The sequence below is a fragment of the Schistocerca piceifrons genome, chromosome 2 (genome assembly GCF_021461385.2).
Source record: "Schistocerca piceifrons isolate TAMUIC-IGC-003096 chromosome 2, iqSchPice1.1, whole genome shotgun sequence".
NCBI lineage: Eukaryota > Metazoa > Arthropoda > Insecta > Orthoptera > Acrididae > Schistocerca > Schistocerca piceifrons.
Window position 1 is genome coordinate 190,367,551 of NC_060139.1, and position 21,761 is coordinate 190,389,311.

Below are 21,761 nucleotides of genomic sequence, written 5' to 3' on the forward strand. Positions count from 1 at the left end.
AGCAGCAGGTATTGCAATAAATTTACGGTCAACGACGAATATGAAGTCACTTAAAATACAGTATAATGTTGTTGAGCGTCATAATTATCGTTATCGGGAGATGCTCTCGCACCTCAGGACCATGGTTTGACGATCCTGTTTATCGTAAAGACAAGGCATTTCTTCTAATGCCTTCGATTTATGATACTGCGCAATTTTGGATATAAACTATGTACATAATAATTCAGTATAGGACGGAAGGTTCCTATTTCTCATCTCCGTTTCCACCCCTCTGTATGTGCTCATTGTTCTCTGGTGACTTTTTTATTCAGCAACACTCCTGTTACATCAAACCATGAAAATCGGTCCAACATTTCAATGTTTTTAATGTTTACCAAATGACCATTGTGGTAAAAGTTTGTCGGAATATCGACTAAGTTATAGCTAAGGCTCCCTTTGGGGAAACTGTGACAGAAGGGAAAGATAACGCCTGTTCATATGAGCTATTTGGCAGCCCCAAGGAGACGGTGTCAGTGGCTTCCTCTCAGTTGCTGGAGCTATGTGGAACCTAGGCTCGTTTTTGTGTACCTCTCAGAGGTTATCAACAAATTTATATCTGAAGGGCATCTCCTTCTGCCTTAACATGTGTTTACTTCTGAAAATATCATCTTATCTGTGTAACGCATGTAGTAAACAATGCTGTGTTCTCGACTTGGAAAAGCATACCGAGTTATCTGAAGTAAGTTTCGCGCAAACGCGTTATCCATTGTGGCAACTTTCTACGCCATAATAGCCCAATTTTTCTTTGTTGACAAATTAATTTTCATCTGCATTTATTCACTGTTCCGTCTATTCTTGGTAGAATATTTTATAACATTTGAATAAATGCACGCACAATACTGGCGTAATATTCTACAATATTTACAGGCAATCTGTCACGACAGATATTGTAATACCTTCCAATTCTCAATACTCAGTGACCCACAAACATACTATTTCCATTCAGCGATACATCGGCTAATACTCATCTCAAGGAAGGAGGATGAACTATCTTGAAATAATGGAAATTAACAAACATATGTCAATCTGCCCATTGCCTAGTACTGAATGACCAGACACAGTACCCTTACTCGCCACTTATAACTCCAGATAATACCCGTAATCCTATCCAGCCCATCTTGTAAATTTCCCTTCTTACTCACATATCCCATTTTTCCTTTGTTTCAGTTGCTATAGTTTCTCTTGTCGTGTTAAAAAATTTACTTTGTATAATCACAGTTGCTTCATTTACCTGCTTAATGTTACTAGTATAACTTACCTGTTCGTAATTAGGACTTATTAAAGACAAGGTCGTTTTATTCAGTCACGTGCTTGGAACACGTCACCAAAGTATTTTGTTCAATTTATTTTCTTCTACGAACAACGTTGTAATTTGTAAATAGTTCATTAGTTAATGTATCACATATTTCATCTTACTTAAATCACCTTACATCACATTTAAACTGAAATAATTCCTCTCGTTTTATTCCAACATCTAAAGCTAGCACTTTTTATCTCTGAAAATGGAGATACCCTACAGATACACTAGTTTAAAATCTATGATCCTTCTAAATTTTGCTGCACCACGTATTTATCATTATACCTGACGATGGCGTTAACAGCCGAAAACCAGTTTGTGAAATAAATAATAAATATTGCAGAATATTACACGTGTTGAGTGTGTTTCATTCATAAAGCAATTTCCATCTTCTCTGTGGGAAATACACAGATGGAAATGGAAAGTGTTACACTATAAAAAGTGTTGACTGAATATACTTTCACTCCTGTGCTTCCATGGTGTGGTATATGTTGATTGCCATTTTTTCCTTATTTGCTCTTACTGTCAGTATGGAAAAAAATTTCATTCGTACAGATGAAGGATTGTGGCGTACACCATGGCTGGTGGATGTGTGTAACGTTACTGGAACTTCTCAGGCGACGATCACAACACAACCTATCCAGAAGATGTACTCGTTTAACGTTTCATCATCTTTCGCACTTTGATAAAAGTCGAACCACAGTCATCAGGGACTTAGGTGGATCATGCCGACATATCGTGCAGACAGTTGACTGTAGTAAAAGTAATGGCGAGATGGACTCAGGACAACCAGTGTGGCAAGGAGAGGGCGGCCCCTTCAGGAAGACTACACTACGAGAAGATTGTAGGATTCGTGTCCTCGGTCGCTAAGATGGACAGAGCTTCTGCCATGTAGGCAGGGGATCGCGGGTTCGTCTCCCGGCCGGGGCACACATTTTCAACTATTCACGTTGATGTATATAAACGCCTGACTGCAGCTAAGGGTCTTGATTTAATTGTAATTTCATGCTTTGCGGGCACGGTAGCTCAACGTGTTCGGTCAGAGGGCTGCTCGCCCTCTGTAATAAAAAAAAACTGAGGAACAACTTGAACGGATGTCTTGTGACGTCCGCCCACACCAAACGCAACGAACAATACCGAGCAAAATTCAAAAAAACAAAAAAAAGTAAGCAGGGGACCCAGGTTCGAATCCCAGCACTGATACAAATTTTAAACCATTGCTTCAGCCTAAGTCAGAATCGTAGAATAGAGGGATGACAACAACTGAAATACGGGCATTAGGTTACAGCCAGAGTGTTACCACGATCCGTCGGGAGCAGGTTACTGCAAGCTGGGTTGGGACCTCTAGTTGCCATATGCTGTTTACACAATGTTCCTGGTGTAGAGTTGGACTCAACTGGTATACTGAATGCCGTTGTGTGGCGTTCAGTGACTAGTTTCGGTTCTGTTTGTGGCCATCAGATCGACGACAACGTGTCCGTAAACAGCATAGTGAGAGGTCACAAGAAAAGTGATTCTCGACGCCCTTACACACCCAACTTCTGGAAATATACTGGGGGGAGCTGTTGTATATAAAGGTCTCATTTGGTAATTGTTGAAGGGAGGAGGCTGAATATTCCCCAGTATGTAACACGACTAGTAGAACATGTGAGGAAAAGTACTACCATAGCTGTATCTTGAGAATGTCTTTATTCCGTGACACGTCTAATTTTGGGCGGCAAGTTACCGCCATCCTCAGGTCCTGTTTATCAAAGATCAGTAACGCAATGCTAATATTCGAAAACTAGAGAACTATAAAACAACGAACAGATAAAATCAGATGTTAAGTCCCATAGTGCTCAGAGCCATATTACACCCTTCTTTTATAACCATAAACACCTAACCGCAAGAAACGAAATTAAAATACTCACTTCAAACAGTGTACTCCTCCATAATAAAACCTTTCTACGAAGTACCAATAGAGCACATATGTCAATGCCTTCTTTCTTCTTTGCTCTAGTCCAGAAATGAATAGTGTGTAAAACACAAACAAAGAATAGACCTTAAGTCACAGTCACAGTCATGGCTATCATCATTTGTAAAAAGATGGACATCTAAGAGGTTACTTGTGTTTCTTTCAAACCAAATCATCAAAACAACACAATGCACGACGGTATAAATTTAACAAAGGGTCCCAAATATCAGACATGATGGACTAAAAATGTACCTTAATGTTTAAAGACGTATGCCAAAGGTGCATACGTGATGCGAGACCCTAACTGTAAAAGTGGAACTAACCTGGTACCGGCTAACCACAGACCCAATGAAACTGTACATGAACCGCACAATTTTATGACAACCTATCTCCAAGAACTGAAAAGGACCTCCTCTCGAAACTCTTGATAATTATGTAGCCTTAAATAAACAAATACACCAGTTTTCAAATATTATGGTTACCATTACACCCTTGTGTTATAAACATAAACACCTAACAGTGAGAAACAAAACTAAAATACTCACTTCCAACACCATATTCCTCCATAATAAAACCCTCCTAGAAATAAAACCTAGGAACCCGAAAACACATTTAAGTATCTAGGACCTAACTGCTACAACTTCATTGTCTCAGGGTTGGGCACGGGTGCCTAAGGTAATCCGGTCCACTCTAATCTCTAATCACATATAATTCACAAATATGTAGGCTAATACACCGTCAGATAAGGTGTAACAACAATAAAAAATGTGGTACAGTCCCTTACTTATTACGAAAACTGAAAACAACAATATCTGAAACGTCACATGCTTTGACACACCGGTGTAATGTATATGGAGTCAAAGGGATAGAAGAAATGCAAACCGGACCGTGACCTCCATGATACCAAACCACGAAGTATCACGCCGTAAGAAGTAAAATATGGGAAGATTAACCCATAATAAAAAATCTACGGCCTAAGTAGACACAACTAACTTGACTGGAGGCCCAACCTCATTTTCTAGTAACCGTCCAGCACGTCCTGATAAGTACTGCTAACACTGAAAACTCCTATGCGAACTCTGGAACGTATTATGTGCTACAGAACTATTATCCTCAGTAATTATACAACGACTGGTAAAATATAAATCACAGCTGAACTCATTATCAAAATTACATGATAGTAGGGCAAGAACAAGCAAAATGCCACATGACAGGTCGATAAAATACCCATAAACCTGGAGCAGCGTTCGTCAGACAAATAAGAACCAAATACCGGCCAAAACCAGTAACGGCTGCCAGTAAAAAACATAAATCCAGGATATATGACAAAACAGTCCATCTTCCCCATCAGCTGGTACTCGCAAATAGTACTAAAATGTATTATCATATAAGAAGATACCGTAACTTCACAGGAAAACACATATAGAAAAATCAGATTGCACACCATATTAGCGCTTGCAGGAATAAAGGTGAGTAACCCACCACTGATCGCTAGTTACGGGCAGCAGAACAGTTGATGGAGGGAGGTACTCTACATGGTATATCATCATTGTGAAGAAAGTTCTAAAGCAACAGCTTCTGCTTGCTGGGTGTAAGACAAGTCACAGAGCGAAACATAGTGACATGGCGAATGAAAGAGTTTGGCTGTCAAGAGGGCTATGCATGAAACCTTCAGTGACTACAGTAGCGCAAACTTGTGAACTGATCTCGCACAAAATGGAAACAAAATTCTGGTCGTATCTAAAAGCTGTCACTGGCAGTTGTTTTATGTTATAATTCCACCTTAGGTGGCTCTGGGTAGTTACTACAACCTTTTATACAGTAGTTACTGTTTCCTGTGGACATCACAATGCCTCCTGAGCCGCCGACCTCTCATGGCTGCGCACGAGTTACTTCCATACATCGGTGAATGAAAAAGTTTCGAGAATTTACCACACATCATATGTGCCTCATTGCTTGCTACCATTTAAAAAAAATCGTTTCGGTATCTTGAATCGTTTGGAAGATATGGCGATTTTTATGACAACATGATTCGCGATGCGCAAGGACAGGGATGGCGTGTTGTGCGCGACCGTCCTTCGGATATACACTGAAGAGCCAAAGAAACTGGTACACCTGCCTAATATCGTGTAGGGCCCCCGCGAGTGCGCAGATGCGGCGCAACACTACGTGGCATGGACTCGACTGATGTTTGAAGTAGTGCTAGAGGGAATTGACACGGCGAATCCTGAAGGGCTGTCCATAAATCCGTAAGAGTACGAGGGGGTGGAGATATCAGAGTACGAGGGTGTGGAGATCTCTTCTGAACAGCACGTTGCAAGGCATCCCAGATATGCTCAATAATGTTCACGTCTGGGTTGTTTGGTGGTCAGCAGAAGTGTTTAAACTCAGAAGAATGTTCCTGGAGCCAATCTTCAGCAATTCTGGACGTGTGGGGTGTCGCATTGTCGTGCTGGGATTGCCCAAGTCCGTTGGAATGCACAATGGAAATGAATGGATTCAGTGATCGGACAGGATGCTTATGTACGTGTCACCTGTCAGAGTAATATCTAGACGTATCAGGGGACCCATTTCACTCCAACTGCACACACCCCACACCATTACAGAGCCTCCACCAGCTTTACAGGCCACTGCTGACATGCAGGGTCCATGGATTCACGAGGTTGTCTCCATACCCGTACACGTCCATTCGCTCGATACAATTGGAAACGAGGCTCGTCGGACCAGGCAACATGTCTCCAGTCATCAACAGTACAATGTCGGTGTTGACGGGCTCAGGCGAGCCGTTAAGCTTTCTGTACTGCGGTATCACGGGTACACGAGTGGGTCTTCTACTCCGAAAGCTCATATCGATGATGTTTCGTTGAAAGGTTCGCACGCTGACACTATTAATGTCCCAGCATTGCAGTCTGCAGTAATTTGCGGAAGGGTTGCACTTCTGTCACGTTTAACGATTCTATTCAGTCGTCGTTGCTTCCATTCTTGCTTCCGGCCGCAGCGATGTCGGAGATTTGATGTTTTACGTGATTCCTGATATTCATATTCGTGAAATGGTGGTAAGGGAATATCCCTACCTCATCGCTACCTCGGAGATGCTGTGTCCCATCGCTCGTGCGCCGACTATAACATCACTTTGAAACTCAATTAAATATTGATAACCTCTCACTGTAGCAGCAGCAACCGATCTAACAACTGCCCAGAAACTTGTTATCTTGTATAGGTGATGCCGACCGCAACGCCGTATTCTGCCTGTTTACGTATCTCTGTATTTGAATACGCATGTCTAGACCAGTTTCTTTGGCGCTTCAGTGTAAAACCCTATAACTCGAGAACGAAATGAGATATTTTTCTGTTCTCAGTTTTAATAAAATTTCGATATCTTATCTACATTTCATTCACTGGAATGTAGGTGCTAAAGTCAACCAAATGCAATCTTTACGGAATGAGTTTTTACCTCTGCAAAATGTTTAAACTTTCGCCCTATATTTTACTTAATCTGATGCAGCTCAATGACTAAGGCATAAACTGAGAAGAAATTCAGCCCTATAAGAAGCGAAGATATCATACTTTAATATCTGCAAAAATTAAGTTCTTTCACCCAACAGTTTTCTTGAAAACGTACGATACGTATTTCATAGCAACCGGCAAGTCCGCATGGACGGATGTGGGCGGGTCGCTCCCGACCGTGCGTCGGATATAAAACACAACAACTCGAGAACGAAACGAGATATCGTTCTACTCTCGATTTTAAATAAAGTTTCGATGTCTTATCTACATTTCATTCACTGTAATCTAGGAGCCAAAATGAACCACACGCGAAGTTTACGCAATGCGATTTTACCTCTACAAGACCTTTAAAATTTCGTGCAGTGTTTCCCTCAATTTGATGCAGCGCACGTAATAGTTTTCGAAAAATCGGATAATAAGTATTTCATATCGGCCGGAACGCCGTCTCGTAGCTCGACGACCAGCATTTGGCGGGCAGTCCGCCATAACGAAAACCGCCTGAGCACGGAATGCGAAGCGCGCGTCTGTAACAGCGACAGGGTTAATTTACGTTCAACGCCAACTGCCACTCCACGCACCAGTCGTCTATCCTCCGGAAGTCTTCCTGCACCCTGAGTCTCCAAGCAATCCGCTATCTCATTAACATAAATTGTAAACAGTAATGACCCTATAACAATCTCTTAGGGCTTCCGTAATTGCCTTTACATCTTTCGATTTTGCCACCTTAAAAACGACGTGTTCAGTTCTATATGGAAAGAAGGCTTGTGCCTCATCACAAAACTAGTCCGACTCTCGGTAAGTCCATATTTTTTTCAATAAACCATAGTTCGAAACTATACTGAATGCCTTCTGGAAATAAAGGAACACGGCATCAACCTGAGTGTCCTTGTCTACGGTGCACTGGATCTCATGGACGAACAGAGCGAGCTAAGTTTCGCAAGATGCCTCTTTGCGGAATGCATGTTGCATTTTATACAGAAGGTTTTCGTTTTCCAAGAATGTCATAATGCGCAAGCATATTACTTGCTCCATAATTCTACAACAGTTTGTCTGTAGCAGTGTAGGCCTACAATCATGCACATCTGTCCGATGGCCTCTCCTGAAAGCGGAACTAACATGCCCTTTCATCCAGTAGATGGATAAACTTCGTTGCTCCAGTGACCTACGATAAACAGCTGATAGCTCTTTCGGTAATTTCTGTTGAACCTCTAAGGTACTTCCTCCAGTCCAGTTGCCTTTCCACTGTCGACCAGTTCTACTCTGTTTTCTGTTCCGCGGTAGCTTATTTCAGTGCCGTATCTGCCATTTCGGCATTCTTGTGATCACTGAAAGGAGGAGCCCTATTACAATTCAGTATTTCAATCTTCTCACTCTCACCTTCTGTTTGGGTGCCTGTGTGCTAAATCCGCTTGTTGGCCATACATAAAACTAAAATATAGGGCGCATTTTGTGCAGTTTGTCAGGATATGTAGGCATTTGGCCCGTGAGGTGCAGACATACGATCGTCTCTCCAATGGAAATGCACACTATTTTTGTAAAAATACAGTTTTCATTCTGCAGCTGTGAAAGTTTTACAGTGTGTAGATACATCCTTCCCGCTTGTTTTCAAACTTAGTTCAACCTGTTCCCGTGAGTGGCGCTGTGACAGCATGTCTTCAAGATGGCTGCTACACTTGATGTTCGTCAGAAGCAACGTGCTGTCATAGAATTCCTGTGCTGTGAAAACGAGACAGTGGGAAACATCCACAAGAGGTTGAAAAAGGTGTATGGAGATGCTGCTGTCGATCACAGTACAGTTAGTCGGTGGGCAAGCAGGTTACGTGATGAAAGCAGGCACGGCAATATTGAGGATTGTCCTCGCAGCGGCAGGCCTCGTACTGCACACATTCCAGACAATGTACAGAGAGTTAACGAATTGGTGACTGCTGACAGACGCATCACAGTGAACGAATTGTCACGCTACGTTGGGATAGGGGAAGGAAGTGTTTCCAGAATATTGAAAGTGTTGGCGTTAAAAAAGGTTTGTGCCGGGTGGGTTCCCAGCATGTTGACAGTGACTCACAAAGAAACAAGAAAAACAGTATGAAGCGAACTTTTGGAACAGTACGAGAATGGTGGAGATGAATTTCTTGGAAGAATTGTGACAGGTGATGAAACATGGCTCCATCATTTTTCACAAGAGACGAAGAGGCAATCAATGGAGTGGTATCATGCAAATTCACCCAAGAAAAAAAAAAATTCAAAACCACACTTTCTACTGGAAAAGTTATGGCTATGGTGTTTTTCGATTCCGAAGGACTCTTGCTTGTGGACATCATGGCAAGTGGAACCACCATCAATTATGATGCATATGTGACGACACTGAAGAAACTTCAAGCTCGACTGAGTCGTGTTCGACCCCATCGGCAAAAGCAGGATGTTTTGCTGTTGTACGACAATGCACGGCCACATGTCAGTCAAAAAACCATGGAAGCGATCACAAAACTCGGATGGACAACACTGAAACACCCGCCTTACAGTCCTGACCTAGCTCCATGTGACTATCATCTCTTTGGGAAACTGAAAGACTCTCTTCGTGGAACGAGGTTTGAAGATGATAACTCTCTTGTGCATGCTGCCAAACAGTGGCTCCAACAGGTTGGTCCAGAATTTTACAGTGCGGATATACAGGCGCTGGTTCCAAGATGGCGTAAGGCAGTTGAGAGGGATGGAAATTATGTGGAGAAATGAAAATATTGTTCCTAAAGGATGTATCTACACAGTGTAAAACTTTCAAACATGTAGAATAAAGATGGATTTAAAAAGAATAGTGTGCATTTCTTTTGGAATGACTCTCGTACAACACCAACTAAATAACCTACTCCAATTCATTTCACAAACAGACGTATAAGTACTCCCACGCTACACCTATCCGACATAACTATGTCTCTCACCACAGCACAGGATAATATGGACTTAACGAAACTCAACTGTGAGACGAGAAAGACACTTATTCCGCGTCGGAAACGATAATTAACACAGGTCTGCTTATGGACTTAACGAAACTCAACTGTGAGACGAGAAAGACACTTATTCCGCGTCGGAAACGATAATTAACACAGGTCTGCTGCGTGCAGGCGGGCAGCAACTCGACTGAGTGTGTTCGCGTAGACATAAAAGGGAAATGTATCTTACAGCTGGAACAAGTAATGATACAGAAGCACCGAAACATTATAAAAACTGCGGCAGTGTGTTAAGAAAAGTTATTAAAAAATCCAGAACTCTGTGATTATGTCTGTGATTAGCACCTCTGATAATAAAGTTAAACCAATTTGGAATACTGTTAAAAGGGAAACAGGGCAACCCAGAGCACAGGGAGACCGTATTTTTATCAAAATCAATTAAAAGTTTGTTAACAAAAAGTCAGAATTACAAAATATTTTCAGTAATCATTTTTTAAATGTTGTAGAGAAAATAGGATCCAGCTGTTCATTAGAAAATGTAAGGTTGTGTATGGAAGAGGAAATACCAATGCAATTTGGTAAAATTGACATTCAATCCACCTCTCCTACTAAAATTAGGAAAATAGTAAACCCACTTAAAAGTAAAAGCTCGCATGGAATTGATGGCATTTCCAACAGAGTACTAAAAGCTTGTTCCCACTAGATAAGTAGGATTCTCAGGATTTTCAGCACATATATAGAAGTTCACTGGAACAGGGCATTTTTTCGTACAGACTGAAATATGCTATTGTTAAATAATTGCATGAAACAGGGGATAGGTCCGATTCTAACAGCTACCGCTCAATTTCACTTCTGACAGCTTTATTCAACATTACAAAAAGAGTAGCTTCACATATTTGTAAAAACTAAGTACTAACAAACTGCCAATTTGGTTTTCAGAAAGGCGTATCAACAGAAAATGCTATAATGCTTTCACTGACCAAATGTCAAATGCTCTGAATAACCGAACATCACCCATTGCAAAATTTTGTGATCTCTCAAAGGCTTTTGACTGTGTGAATCATCAAATTCTTCTAGATAAGCGAAAGTATTGTGGTATGAGTGGGACATTGCACAAATGGTTTACTCCATATTTCACTGGAAGAATGTAGAGGGTTGAAATTAACAGTACAGATAGACTGCAAAAATCAGCGACTCCTCTAACTGGGGAGGTATCAAGAATGGTGTCCCAAAGGATTCTATCTTGTGTCCCTTACCGTTCTTAATATATCTTAATGACTTGCCACTATGTATTCATCAAAATGCGAAGCTAGTTCTTTTTTATAATGATACAATGTTGACTGGATTACTCTTTTTCAAATTCTGAAGGTGGCCAGTGTAAAATACAAAGGGAGCGAAAGGCTATTTACAGTTTATACAGAAACCAGATGACAGTTATAAGAATCTAGGTACATGACAGGAAAGCACTGGTTGAGAACGGAGTGAGACAGGGCTTCAGCCAATCCCCGACGTTATTCAGTCTGGAAATTGCGCAAGCAGTAAAGGAAAAAAAAAATTAGGAGTAGGAATTTAAATCCATGGAGAAGAAATAAAAACTGTGAAGTTTGCCGACCACACTGTAATTCTGTCAGAGACAGCAAACGATCTAGAAAAACGACTTAACGGAATGAACAGTATTTTGAAAGGAGGCTATAAGATGAACATCAACAAAAGCAAAACGAGTATAATGGAATGTAGTCGAATTAAATCAGGCGATGCTGAGGGAATTGGATTAGGAAATGAGACACTTAAAGTAGTAAATGAGTTTTGCTATGTGGGGACCAAAATAACTGATGATGGTCGAAGTAGAGAGGATATAAAATGTAGACTGGCAATGGCAAAGAAAGCGTTTCTGAAGAAGACAAATTTGTTAACATCGAGTATAGATTTAAGTGTCAGGAAGTCGTTCCTGAAAGTATTTGTATGGAGTGTAGCCATGTATGGAAGTGAACCATGGACGATAAATAGTTTAGACCAGAAGAGAGTAGCAGCTTTCGAAATGTGGTGCTACAGAAGAATGCTGAAGATTAGATGGGTAGACCACATAACTAATGAGGAAGTATTGAAAAGAATTGGGGAGAAGAGAAATTTAGTACTGGAGGGAAGCGAGGAGGGTAAAAATCGTAGAGGGAGGCCAAGAGATGAATACACTAAGCAGATTCAGAAGGGTGTAGGTTGCAGTAGGTACTGGGAGATGAAGAAGCTTCCATAGGATAGGTTAACATGGAGAGCTGCATCAAACCAGTCTCTGGGCTGAAGAACACAACAACACAAGTGTAGTAATCACACCCAAGCAAGAAGACTGGGAATTGCAAATAATGTCTTTTAGATAATTATTAAGTGGTTCTCTGCAAATGGACTCTCACTAAATTTTGAGAAAACACAGTATATACAGCTCTGTCCAGCAAATGGCATAATACCATTGATAAATATAGACTTTAGACAGAAGTGTGTTGCTAAGGCAGAATATACAAAATTTCTGGGGATGTGCACTGATGGGAAATTAAATTTGATGAGACATATTGATGATCTGCTGAAACCTTTGAGTTCAGCTACTAAATCTATTACAGTTATTGAAATTTATCGTGATAACCATATCAGCAAATTTGTCTACTACGCCTGTTTTCTTTCACTGATTTCATGTCGCATCATATTTCGGGGCAATTCATCATTAAGAGAAAAAATTATTCGTTGCACAAAAGCGTGTAGTCAGAATAATAGCTGGAGCCCACCCAAGATCACCTTGCAGACATTTACAAAGGAAACTCGAGATATTAACAGTAGCTTCGCAATAAATATACGTTTTTACTTACGAAATTTGTTATTAATAACCCATCCCAAGTCAAAAATAACAGCAAAGTACATAGCTACAACACTAGAAGAAATGATGATTTTCTCTATCCTGGGTTCAATCTGACTTTGGCGCAGAATGAGGTGAATTATGCTGCCACAAAAATTTTTAGTCATTTACCATATAGCATCAAAAGTCTGACAAACAGCCAACCAGAATTTAAAACCAAACTTAAAAAAATTCTGAATGACAACTTCTTCTATTCAAAAGAGGAATTTTTAGCTATGAAATAGTAACTGTAAAAAAAAAAAGTTAATTTAATGTTAAACTGACACATTCCACATCATTACGAAATGTCGTATTCATGACCTATGGAACAAGTGTTAATGTAATGTAATGCAACGAGGCGTTCTGCATCCGGCGTAGACTAAAACCAGTAGTAGTCAACATTCCGTGATAGAGCCAACTCGCGCGCTCGTACGCACGAGTCCGCTTCGCGCAAGCCTCTGACCCTTCATTATAGTGACTGGTTTTAGGATCATACGAAGGAATCGCACTAGAGACCGCTGTAAGAAGTTTCTGCCGTTTTCTACAGTTGTTATTATTAGAAATGAGGTTGTGTTTTGTGCAGCATTTATAAATATGTCGAGTTTTACACATTAAAGTGCTATATAATATTCAAAAGCTATTAGGAACATATTGTTAATTCTTCAGATACAGAAAATTTTATGGTGAGCAAAATGCTACGTATTTTTAAACTAGTCACATAACATGTGGATAGTGAATACATATTTCATTGGTCGTGCACCATCTTGTACGGTAGAACACAAGGAGGTCTTTTTCCCACGGAACAGACGATAATTGCAAATGGGGTGAGTTTCTTTAATGTCGTAATAATATACAAGGTGATTTTTACCGTTACAGAGATTACGATGTAACACGTGCTGTACCATGCAGCCACAGTTACATCATGTTTCGTTTCCTCCTTGAGGGTGTTACTGCTCCTCGTACGTCATGCTCTAGCGCCCTCTCCTGCCGTAGTAATTGGTAATGTTGTGTTTGAAAAAAATGCAAATTGCTCTGAGCACAATGGGACTTAACAGCTGTGGTCGTCAGTCCCCTAGAACCTAGAACTACTTAAACCTAACTAACCTAAGGACATCACACACATCCATGCCCGAGGCAGGATTCGAACGTGCGACCGTAGCGGTCGCGCGGTTCCGGACTGAAGCGCCTAGAACCGCTCGGCTACTGCGGCCGGCTGTTGTGTTTGATTCACTTCTCTTGCTGACCCACCCTGTAGTGGATGTGATACAGCGTTGTAAACAATGGTTCCATATTCGAATCGAGAGGTTGCCGACAAGATGTTCACTTACGGAAAGGCAAACGGCAACGGGCAGCCGGCAGCAAGGTTAAATGGGGAGACCTACCCCTGCCGACAACAACCACAGAATTCAATGTTTGCAACAGTGTTTCGCTGCTTGTCTGAGACAGGGTCGTTTCAGGAAGCAGGAAATTATGAAGGACGTACCCGAAATTGTTCGGACACCAGACTTGGAGGAAAATGTGATTAACACTGCGGAAGGCGACCGCCGTGTCAGTACCAGGCAGTTGGCCGGTCTGTACAGGGTAAGCCAGACGACCATGTGGAACATTCTCCATGACAATTGTTACTACCGTTGTCATTTACAGCGTGGGCAGGGCTTACTGGCGACAGACCTTCCACATCAGGAGAAGTTCTGTCACCCCCGCTGTATGGTGACAGCGAATCATCAGCATCGGTGCAGCCGGAATGTGTGGACCAGGAAAATTGGCTACCATATTTTGGGACCAGTCTTCCTTCCTCGTCGCGTAACGGGCCGGAACCATCGGTGTTTCTTGCAGGCGACTTTGCCTCCCCTGCTGGAAGAAGTACCATTGATGATTCGAAGGGTCGTGTGGCTGCTACACGATGCTGCTCCAAGCTACTTCGTCATTAACGTCTGGAAGCATCTCAATCGTGTCTTCCCTGGTCGATGGATCGGATGAGGGGCTGCTAGTGCTGGTTGACCGGATCTCAACCCGTGCGATTTCTGGTTATGGGCCCATCTCAAAAGTATCGTGTATGCAGAGCCCATTCCAGATGTGGAGACACTGGAGCAGCTTATTCATGCTGCCTCTGACATTGTTCAGATGCAGCTTGGAGGTTGTGAACGTGTGAGACAGAACATGCTACGACGCGTACATGCATGCGCTGAGGCACATGGAAACCATGTTCAACACATACTGTAACTGTGGCTGGGTGGTACAGCGCATGTCAGACCGCAGTCTCTGTAACATTTATGACTAAATAAATGGTCTCTAGCATGGAAACCATGCGTTTCCGTACATAACTTCATTAGACGTTTTCTTGTTCCGTATCCTCTGATCGATAAATCCCTAGAGTTTGTACACGGTGGAAAAAATCACCCTGTATGTAACATGTGGACAGCTAAGCCATACTTTGTCGGTCGTGCAGCGTCTTGCATCTTGAAGGAGAACAAGATCTTTTACCATGGAACATGTGTTACTTGTTCCATGATGGGGACACGTGAGGCAATACTGACCCTACGATTTATTTTAGAAGCTAGATTAAGAAAAGGCAAACCTACGTTTCTAGCATTTGTAGACTTAGAGAAAGCTTTTGACAATGTTGACTGGAATACTCTCTTTCAAATTCTGAAGGTGGCAGGAGTAAAATACAGGGAGCGAAAGTCTATTTACAATTTGTACAGAAACCAGATGGTAATTATAAGAGTCGAGGGACATGAAAGGGAAGAAGTGGTTGGGAAGGGAGTGAGACAGGGTTGTAGCCTCTCCCCGATGTTATTCAATCTGTATATTGAGCAAGCAGTAAAGGAAACAAAAGAAAAATTCGGAGTAGGTATTAAAATCCATGGAGAAGAAATAAAAACTTTGAGGTTCGCCGATGACATTGTAATTCTGTCAGAGACAGCAAAGGACCTGGAAGAGCAGTTGAACGGAATGGACAGTGTCTTGAAAGGAGGATATAAGATGAACATCAACAAAAGCAAAACGAGGTTAATGGAATGTAGTCGAATTAAGTCGGGTGATGCTTAGGGAATTAGATTAGGAAATGAGACACTTAAAGCAGTAAAGGAATTTTGCTATTTGGGGAGCAAAATAACTGATGATGGTCGAAGTAGAGAGGATATAAAATGTAGACTGGCAATGGCAAGGAAAGCATTTCTTAAGAAGAGAAATTTGTTAACATCGAGTATAGATTTAAGTGTCAGGAAGTCGTTTCTGAAAGTATATGTATGGAGTGTAGCCATGTATGGAAGTGAAACATGGACGATAAATAGTTTGGACAAGAAGAGAATAGAAGCTTTCGAAATGTGGTGCTACAGAAGAATGCTGAAGATTAGATGGGTAGATCACATAACGAATGAGGAGGTACTGAATAGGATTGGGGAGAAGAGGAGTTTGTGGCACAACTTGACTACAAGATGGGATCGGTTGGTAGGACATGTTCTGAGGCATCAAGGGATCACAAATTTAGTATTGGAGGGCAGCCTGGAGGGTAAAAATCATAGAGGGAGACCAAGAGATGAATACACTAAGCAGATTCAGAAGGATGTAGGTTGCAGTAGGTACTGGGAGATGAAGAAGCTTGCACAGGATAGAGTAGCGTGGAGAGCTGCATCAAACCAGTCTCAGGACTGAAGACCACAACAACAACAACAACAACAACAACATGTGTTACTTGCAAATGAATTGAGTCTCTTTAATGTCACAATAACTTTACCTGTCATTAAAACGGAAGTCTGTGTTACTTTCCAATAGCGTCTATTTCAAAATGTATTTAAATTGAATTTTTTTAAAATACATCTGCTTAATTTGATTTCACTTGCTGAATATTGTTGAGCAGTAGAGTAATAATGGAAGAGATAGGCGATTAAATACAGTACTGAAAAGCTTTTCTCGTTTGCAACGCTTTCAGATTTCAATAGAACATTTGCTCCTACGTACATGACTATGTTGTACCTCGGAACTTGTTTCCACATTTGGAATAACCTTACTTTTCCAGAGTATTTTTTTTTTAATTTCAGAAAAAGACTGCACTACATTAAAAACAAGTTCCATTTTTTAAAAATGGAATCAGAAAATATGGTACACTTCTATTGTATGGCTGCCTGGAGGCGAAAGTCTGAAAAGTGTTAAGCGCCCTTGAAAAATGAGAAGGCATCATTCTGTGTACATATACTAAAAAGTATCACTGATGGTGAACACCAAAATTCTTAAGTGAGATTTAGTTCACACGTACGTACAAGTCCAAGTGCACTCTGGACCATAACAAAGACGTCACATGTATATGAAATACTGGTGGCGAATTCCAGACTTGTTTCGTGTTAAGACACATTGTATGAGCACATTCGAAGAACAACTTGCATCCAAATATCCTGCAGTGTGTAGACCGGGGATGATCAAGAATTCGGTAAGCAAGCAGTGCTCTTGCTCGTGTGCCGTAGTTTTCTCGCCTGGCTGCACACTTCCCCCCCCCCTTCCCCCCCGACATGCCATGCTGTCTGAGTGTGACGAGGGGGAAGAGGAGGGAACTGTGAAAGAGCAGCATTTTAAATGGCAATGCGGTCGCTCCGCATACGACTCCATTTCTCTACAGCATAGATCGCAAACAAATCAAATTTTCTGTATTATTTAATTATTTTTGGCGCACTGAAAACATAATATAGTTTTTATCTGATACAAGCTTTTCGTCTACGGACAGACACACAGGGTTTCACAGACTGTCACGCTGGTAGTGCCACGCAATCATTACTTATTTAGGCCCCTCCCGCCGGAGGTTCGAGTCCTCCCTTGGGCATGGATGTGTGTGTAGTTCTCAGCATAAGTTAGTTTAAGTAGTGTGTAAGTCTAGGGACCGATGACATCTACAGTTTGGTCCCTTAAGAATTCACAAACATTTGAACTTATTTAATATCGTAATCAAAAAAGCTTTTCACACACATTTTGATCGAAATATTTCATCGCATATGGAGACATGGAAAAACTTCCTGAGGAAAGCAATATAGAGCTCCTGGATAGTTTTAAAGTAAGAGAATTTGCTCTTAAACGGGAATTACATTGCAGGTCCATCAGTTGTACCTCCACAAGCACAGGGGCAGTTTCAACTGAAGCGGCAAACGGTCTCAAAAACAGAGCGGAAAGAAATATAATACTGGCAGCGTCCTCAAAACATATAGAAAACTACCCTTGTAATACTTTCAAGGCCACAATGAATTTTTCAAATTTCACATTATCTTTAGGTCCGGTAGGATAAAGGAAATGTGCGGAATGATTTCCTTTCCAAACCATTCCACCCAATCAGATATAAAATGTTTCTCACCATCCGGTGTCTTACTGTGGGCAGTGTGCACTCAAGTTCACTTGAAGAGTGAGGTTTGCAATCCATTCTCAGTGATCTAATTTTCGTTCCTCCTCTTCCTTTTCCTTCGTAAATTCAACAATAGCTGGTTTGAAATAGAAAAAAAGTGCCAGGCATGCCACTTAACGTAAGCAACGTACACTATATGATCAAAAGTGTCGGGGCACCCCCAAAAACATACGTTTTTTTAAAACCATTATTACACTAAGTACGCCACCAACATACACTATATGATCAAAAGTATCGGGACACCCCCAAAAACATACGTTTTTTTTATATTAGGTGCTTTGTGCTGCCACCTACCGCCAGGTACTCCATATCAGCGACCTCAATAGCCATTAGGCATCGTGAGAGAGCAGATTCACAGACTTCGAGCGTGGTCACCTGATTCGATGTCACTTGTGTCATACGTCAGTACGCGAGATTTCCACACTCCTAAACACCCCTACGTCCACTGTTTCCAAAGTGATAGTGAAGTGGAAACGTGAAGGACACGTACAGCACAAAAGCGTAAAGGCCGACCACGTCTGTTGACTGACAGATGGTTCAAAATGGTTCAAATGGCTCTGAGCACTATGGGACTTACCATCTGATGTCATCAGTCCCCTAGAACTTAGAACTACTTAAACCTAACTAACTTAAGGACATCACACACATCCATGCCCGAGGCAGGGTTCCCACTGCAAGTACCAGTTAGGCGGGAGGCGAGAAAACTTGGATTTCATGGTCGAGCGGCCACTCATAAGACACACATCACGCCGGTAAATGCCAAACGACGCCTCGCTGAGTGTAAAGAGCGTAAACATTGAACAGTGGAAAACGTTGTGTGGAGTGACGAATCGCGGTACACAACATAGCGATCCGATGGCAGGGTGTGGTTATGGCGAATGCCCAGTGAACGTCATCTGCCAGCGTGTATAGTGCCAACAGTAAAATTCAGAGGCGGTGGTGTTATGGTGTGGTCGTCTTTTTCATGGAGGGTGCTTGCACCCCTTGTTGATTTGCTTGGCACTATCACAGCACAGGCCTACATTTATTTTTTAGGCAGCTTCTTGCTTCCCACTGTTGAAGAGCCATTCGGGGATGGCGACAGCATCTCTCAACACCATCGAGCACCTGTTCATAATGCACAGCCTGTGGCAGAGTGGATACATGACAATAACATCCCTGTAATGGACTGGCCTACACAGAGTTCTGACCTGAATCCTATAGAAGACCTTTGGGATGTTTTGGTGCACCGACTTCGTGCCAGGCCTCACCGACCGATATCGATACCTCTCGTCAGTACAGCACTCCGTGAAGAATGGGCTGCCATTACCCAAGAAACCTTCCAGCAGCTGATGGAAAGTATGCCTGCGAGAGTGGAAGCTGTCATCAAGGCTAAGGGTGGGCCAAAACCATACTGAGTTCCAGCATTACCGATGGAGGGCACCACGAACTTGTAAGTCATTTTCAGCCAGGTGTCCGGATACATTTGATCACATAGTGCACTATGCAGTGATACATAAACACTCCGTTATCTTCGTTCATTTCCGTCGAAAAATGTTGCAACAAACTGTAGAATAATGCGTGCGACTTCAGGAAATTTCGTATTCGCACTACCACTGTTGAAGAGCCATCCGGGGATGGCGACTGCATCTCTCAACACCATCTAGCACCTGTTCATAATGCACAGTCTGTGGCAGAGTGGAACGAAAATTAGATAACTGAGAATGGATTGCAAACCTCACTCTTCAAGTGAACTTGAGTGCACACTGCCGGCCGAAGTGGCCGTGCGGTTAAAGGCGCTGCAGTCTGGAACCGCAAGACCGCTACGGTCGCAGGTTCGAATCCTGCCTCGGGCATGGATGTTTGTGATGTCCTTAGGTTAGTTAGGTTTAACTAGTTCTAAGTTCTAGGGGACTAATGACCTCAGCAGTTGAGTCCCATAGTGCTCAGAGCCATTTGAACCATTTTTTTGAGTGCACGCTGCCCACAGTAAGACACGGGATGGTGAGAAATTGGTAGTGCTCCATGCCTGTAAATCTAGCGCAAAGTAGTTCTTGATGTAGAGAAAGTGTCGAGCATTGTAATTTTTTTGCTCTTTAATCGTCAACTAAATCTTAAAATTATTTCTGAATGGTGTTGTAATGTCATTGCATAGAAACTTTGCAGTACCCGTCGATTGTGAGACTGTGTATCACAACACATATTGAGAATTCTCATCCTTCTCTTCTGTCATTCTCATTGATTTTTAAATGCTCGTGACAATAGATCTCTGGGCTGCCTCTTTTTGTGCAAACAGCCGCTGCACACGAGAACTTCTCCTTTACTGTGAACAAATAGCGGAGAGCAAACATCGATGACATCGCGGTTCCGCCGAACTGAAGAAAGTCGTGCCGACCGAAAAATTCAGCACCACAGTTCTAAATGAAATATCACGCTGTACCGAGTACTTCCGAGGAGTACCGACGCAGGCGGTGCCTCAGTCAGCACGCGCCATCGCGCATCGTGCTCGCCTGCAGTTTGGCACGCAGTCACAAACTCTGATGTAGGCCATTATCAGGGCAGGGTACTCTTATGTACGAAATAAATGTTTTTATTTGTTGTGTTATGGAATTTGTTTTTCTTATACTGGGCGGTCAATATAAAACTGGCCCGGAAAGTACAAGGTGTTTATAAATGAATATCGGGGTTTTAATGCTTTATAATATTTGTTATATTAAAATTACAGCTATAAATGATATGTCAAATGAAAGAGCAACTCAAACAGTTTTACCAGAACCTTATAAGTGTTCACCATGTGTCACACGACACACGTCAAGTCTATAGCCGAGTTCTTCCCAAACGTTGGCAGGGCTTGCTTTGCATGGCCTCCACGTTCACCCGACCTAACACCATGCGCTTTTTTCCTTTAGGGCTTTATCAAGGATCGTGTGTACGTGCCTCCGCTACCAGCAGACCTCCCTGTATTAAGAAACCGGATTGAAGCAGCTGTTGCTACAATCACTGAAGACACACTTATCAACTCGGCTATAGACTTGATGTGTGCCGTGTGACAAATGGTGCTCACACTGAACATTTATAAGATTCTTGGTAAAACTATTGGAGTTGCTATTTCATTTGACATATCATTTATAACTGTAAGTTTAATATAATAAAAATTGTAAAGTGTTAAAACCCCGATATTCATTTATAAACAACCTGTATTTCAAACACCTCAGACTTGTGTTATTCATCCAAGGTGTGCATGATGTAACTTGGCTTACCTATCTTAAGGTGTGTAAAATATTTTCCGGGCCAGTTTTATTTTGACCATCCTGAACTATGAAGAATGCAACTACAGAGCCAATGGGATTCCGTCACAATGTAGAAAATCCTCATTGTTTATAGAAATGTATGTATACAAGTGTGTTTGTTCGAGCATTGCCCAGGAGCAGTTGTAACCAAACTTGGTACAAATTCAAATGGCTCTGAGCACTATGGGACTTAGCTTCTGAGGTCATCAGTCCCCTAGAACATAGAGCTACTTAAACCTAACCAACCTAAGGACATCACACACATCCATGCCAGAGGCGGGATTCGAACTTGCGACCGTAGCGGACACGCGGTACCAGACTGTAGCGCCTAGAACAGCTCGGCCACACCGGCCGGCAAACTTGGTACACAAATAACTTATTATTTGGTATGGAAAGAATACTATGGTGATGAAGACAGCTCTAGTGCCCATGGAAATGGGAGAAAACTGGAACGCCTGTAGAAACTGCGCCAAGGTTTTAAACAAATTG

The 21,761-nt window shown here is 41.9% G+C and overlaps 1 protein-coding gene across 1 annotated transcript in view; it reads left to right on the plus strand.

The window, feature by feature from the left end:
* Window positions 1-21,761, plus strand: part of LOC124775237 (glutamate receptor ionotropic, delta-1-like) — a 121,930-nt gene that overhangs the window by 62,145 nt on the left and 38,024 nt on the right. The gene's annotated exons all lie outside the window — the stretch shown is intronic.